The sequence below is a fragment of the Mustela nivalis genome (assembly GCF_964662115.1).
Source record: "Mustela nivalis genome assembly, chromosome: 4".
NCBI lineage: Eukaryota > Metazoa > Chordata > Mammalia > Carnivora > Mustelidae > Mustela > Mustela nivalis.
This window is the reverse complement of record NC_139023.1, coordinates 147515946-147521585: the sequence shown is the minus strand read 5'-3', so window position 1 is coordinate 147521585 and position 5640 is coordinate 147515946.

The following is a 5640-nucleotide window of genomic DNA, read 5'->3' as shown; positions in this document are numbered from 1 at the left end:
AGCCCAATGTTTGACTCATCCCAGGGATCATGATCTGAGTCGAAGACAGATGCTTAATCATGGAGCCACCCAGGCACCTCAAGAATATGCATCTTTTTCAAGCAGATATGAAACATTTAAAAAAATGACCATATACTAAATTATAAAGTCTGAAAAATTCCAAAGAGTCAGTATTGTATAGATGATTTTCCTAGACTTCCATGTAATCAAATTCATTTCAATATTAAAACAATACCTTAAACTTTTGATTCTAAAAAAATCACACTCCTAATTAATTAATGGATAAGGAAGAAAAACATTGGAATGTGCGAAATATTTGGATCTGCATGACTATGAAAGCACTACATAACAAATCAAAATTTGTGGGCATGTTTAGTGGAATCTGGAGGTAAATTATTACCATAATTGCCTTTGTTTTGAAAATAAATGAAAAAGATGTTCCATGTGTGTGTTTCTAACATGCCAGAATAATAACATCAGGCTAAAACTGAATAAAGTAGGAAAAAAGGGAAATCTAAAGGAAAAAGATCAAAAATTAATGGAAGAGAAAGCATAGTAAAATGTGTCATGATCCCCAAACAATTTAACTTGAAATTAACAATAAAAACATGGATTTCTTTAAAAAGACAAAACCAATATTAATAGAAACTAAAAAGCAGATATTGAAAAACTAATAAGTTGAAACTATGAAACTTAAGGGGAAAATCAGGAAAATAACTCGGAGGTAAGCAGAGTTCTTAGACTTGATGCCGAAAGCACAATCCGTAATAGGAAAAATTGATAAATCGGATTTGACCAATGAGAAGAATTTTGCTCTTAGTAAAGGCACAAAAACAAAAGCTAAAAACTGGAGAAATTAAAAAAGGATCAAAGACTTAAACATAAGACCTGAAACCATAAAACTTCTAGAAGAAATCGTAGAGAAGAATAGAATCTCCCTGACATTTGTCTTGGCAATGAGTTTTGGGGTATGAAACCAAAAGAAGCAACCACAACAAAATCAGTAAGTGGGATTCCATCAAGCTTAAAAGCTTTTGCACTGCAAAAGAGACAATGAACAGAGTGAAAAAGCAACCTATGGAATAGGAGAAAATACTTGCAAACCAAAGAACTCATGCAACTTGATAACAAGAAAACCAAACTGTCTGATTAAACAATGGGCAGATGAACTAAGTGAACATTTTTCCAAAGAACACAACCAAATAGCCAAAAGTTACATTCAAAGGTGCTCAACATTACTACTCATCAAGGAAACGCAAATTAAAACCACAGATACCACTTTACGCCTCTGAGAATAGTTAACATGAAGAAGACAACAGGTGTTGGTAGGAGGATGTGGAGCCAAGGGTCCCTTGTGCCCTGCTCATGGGATTGTAAACGGGTTCAGCCACTATTGAAGAACAGTATGGAAATTCCTCAAAAAATTATTATGAACTACCAAAGAATCTAGCAATCTCATTTCTGTGTGTGTATATATATATACAATGGAAATAAAAACAGGTGATCAAAAATGTATCGGCATTCCCATGTTTATGGCAGCAGTATTCACAATAGCGAAGATATGAAGACAACCTAAGTATCTATCAGTGGATGAGGGTGTAGAGAAGATTTGGTATATATCTGAAATACTATCCAGCCATGAGAAAGAAGGAAATCCTGCCATTTGCAGCAACACAGACGGACCTTGAGGACATTATGTTAAGTAAAATAAGACAGAGAAAGGCAAGTACTGTATGATATTGCTTATATGTGGAATCTAGGAAAAAAGAATTAGAAAATACAGAGTGGAATGGTTGGGGCGATGGGGAAATGGGAGAAATTTTTAAGGTTCCATACTTGAAACTGGTAGATAAATAAGTCCTGGAAGTCTAATACACAATGCAGTGATTATAGGCCACAAAAGTGTATTATGAATATTAAACATGTTAAGAGGCTAGATCTTAGTTGTTCACACAACTAGAAGAAATGATAATTATGTAATGTGACAGAGACATTAACTAATGCTACTAGGGCATTCATTTGCATTATAAATGTACCAAGTTTTTAGAAAATGGGAAAAATCATTTATAAACCACACATCCAACAGAGAAATAGTATCTATATCTATCTACCTATCATCTATCTATTTATCTATCTTCATATCTCAAAACTCAATAGTAAAAAAAAATACAAGAAACAAAACACAATCCAATCTAAATAGAAAATGGGCAAAAGAGAAGAAGAGATATTCAGTAAAATCATTAAAGAAGGTTTGCAGATGGCACATGAGCACACAAAAAGATGTTTAACATCACTAACCATTAAGGAAATGCAAAATAAAACCATGATGAGGTATCACTACACAGGGCATCTGAAATAAAAAAAGAAGTGACAATATCAGAAGTACTGGTTGAATATGGCAAAATATAGAGAAAATGGATCATTCATGTGTTAGCTGATGGTAATGTAAAATGGTACTGCCACTCTGGAAAATAGTTTGACAATTTTTTTTAAATAAACTTCAGTGTATACTAGAGGAGAACACATGCAGCAATCTCTTTGACCTTGGCCGCAGCAACTGCTTGCTAGATACATCTCCAAAGGCAAGGGATACAAAGGCAAAATGAACTATTGGGACTTCATCAAGATCAAAATTTCTGCACAGCAAAGGAAACAGTCCACAAAACCAAAAGACAACTGACAGAATGGGGAAGATATTTGCAAATGAAAAATCAAATAAAGGGCTTGTATCCAAAATCTATAAAGAACTTATCAAACTCAACACCCAAAGAACAAATAATCCAATGAAGAAATGGGCATAAGACACAAACAGACTTATCTCCAAAGACGACATACAAATGGCCAACAGACACACACAAAAAGTATTCAACATCACCTGTCATCAGGGAAATATAAATCAAAAGCACAATGAGATACCACCTCACACCAGTCAGAATGGCTAAAATTAACAAGTCAGGAAATGACAGATGTTGATGAGGATGCAGAGAAAAGGAAACCCTCCTACACTGTTGGTGGGAATGCAAGCTGGTGCAACCACTCTGGAAAACAGCATGGATGTTCCTCAAAAAGTTGAAAACAGAGCTACCTGGGAACCTGGGTGGCTCAGTGGGTTGGGGCCTCTGCCTTTGGCTCAGGTCATGATCCTAGGGTCCCGGGATCGAGCCCCACATCAGGCTCTCTGCTCAGTGGGGAGCCTGCTTCCTTCTCACTCTATCTGCCTGCCTCTCTGCCTACTTGTGATCTCTGTCAAATAAATAAATAAAATCCTAAAAAAGAAAAGAAAAGAAAATAGAGCTACCTTACAAACCAGCAATTGTACTACTGGGTATTTACCCCAAAGATACAAATATAGTGACCCAAGGGGTCACCTGCACCCCAATGTTTATAGCAGCAATGTCCACAACAGCCAAAGTATGGAAAGAGCCCAGATGTCCATCAACAGATGAATAGATAAAGAAGATGTGGTATGTATATACAATGGAATATTACTCAGCCATCACAAAAATGAAATCTTGCCATTGGCAATGATGTGGATGGAACTAGAGAGTATTATGTTAAGTGAAATAAGTCAGTTAGAGACTGACAATTATATGATTTCATTTATGTATGGAATTCAAGAAACAAAACAGAGGAGCATAGGGGAAGAGAAGGAAAAATAAAACAAGACAAAATCAGAGAGGGAGTCAAACAAACCATAAGAGACTCTTAATCATAGGAAGCAAACTGAGTGTTGCTGGAGGGGAAGGGGGCAGGGAAGATAGGATAACTGGGTGATGGGCATTAAGGATGTAATGTGGTAGGTGTTACATAGGACTGATGAATCACTGAACTCTATTTCTCATACTAATAATACATTACATCTTAATTAATTGAATTTAAATAAATGAAAAAGAGAAAAACCTAAATGTCTACTTACCATACAAATCAGCAATTGCACTCTTCAGCATTTATCTCAGAAATGGGAAAACTCACATTCACATAAAAACCGATAACAAATGGTTATAGCATCTTTATTTGTAATGGCCCCACACAAAAAACAACCTATATGTCCTTCAAAAGGTAAATGGTTAAAACTAATTGTAGGACATCCATACCATGGAACACCTTTCAGCAATAAAGAGGAATGAATTCTTGTTACATGCAACCACTTCAATAAATACCTAAGGTATCCCCCCCAATCCCATCTTGGGAGGGAGACAAACCATAAGTGACTCTTAATCTCACAAAACAAACTGAGGGTTGCTGGGGGAGGGGGGTTGGGAGAAGGGGGTGGGATTATGGACATTGGGGAGGGTATGTGCTTTGGTGAGTGCTGTGAAGTGTGTAAACCTGGTGATTCACAGACCTGTACCCCTGGGGATAAAAATATATGTTTATAAAAAATAAAAAATTTAAAAAATATATTAATTTTTTAAAGAAAATAATAGAAGCAATTCAGCAGATAAGATTAGTATACAAAATTAATACCATTCCTATATGTCAACAAAGGAAATTTTTAAAATTTAAGAGGGAAAAGACACTGATTATAATAGTAAAAAGAAATATAAGTATCTAAAATAACCAAACTTATGCAAGACGCTTATGGAAAATTATTTAAATATTATTGAAGAATATATTATAAGTTAAAGGAAAAATATATCATTGTAGGTGATAGGACTATCATAAAATGTTAATTCTCCACAGATTAATTCTTGTTTCAATTAAATATTGATTGGAATCCAACAAAGTCATTAAAATTTGAATGACATTTCTAGCTTCTGGAAATGGTAGAGCATATTTGTCATAGTAATCTTTCTGCATATAACAATTATAAATCCTAGATTACATGTGTGTGTGGATGTATGTGTGTGTGATACAGACACCCAGTTTTTTCTCAATTGTGGCAGTTATATTCTACAAAGTCACCACAAACACTGAATTACTGAGTACTGAACCATTGTTCCTATGGACAATACAGGGTTAGGTTCTCTGGTCACAACATTTCCATCAATTGATTGATACATAATTTTGTTATATGTGTATTTCTGTTTATAGATGGCTTATTTTATTTATATATATAAATATGTATATGTATAATAAATATTATATAGTGTGTGTGTGTGTGTGTGTGTGTGTATAATACTTGAGCAAAGCTAATCTAACACATGCTTTTGTCCATAAGGCACATCACAGCTTTATCATACTCAGGAACACTAGAGCATGTTGGCACTACATTTTAAACAATGTAATCACCACCAAAAGGCACAAAAATGTGGAAATGTGGCCCTAAGTGGAACCACAAAAGGAGCACTTATTTATAGTATGGAACTGAAACAAGATGGTAGGGCATCACCCTGTTTGAACTCAACTGGTGACTCAGATTTTTTGCTGTTCTGTACAAGTCTGTGAATGACTGCAAAAACATAACGGTTACTAGTAAATTTAAGGGTTACTAATACATTTAATAAGTAACTGAATTTGTAAATGTGAAATTTGCAAGTAATGAGGATTGCCTGTATGTCTACAAATTATATGAAGATACTCCATAGAAAGTGACCCCAATAAGGCAGAAAATGGAGGAAAATCCATGTTTTAAAGTAATTGCTCAGGAAAGATTGTTTATCTTTGCTGTTGTCTTTTTTTTTATTTTTCTTTTTTTCT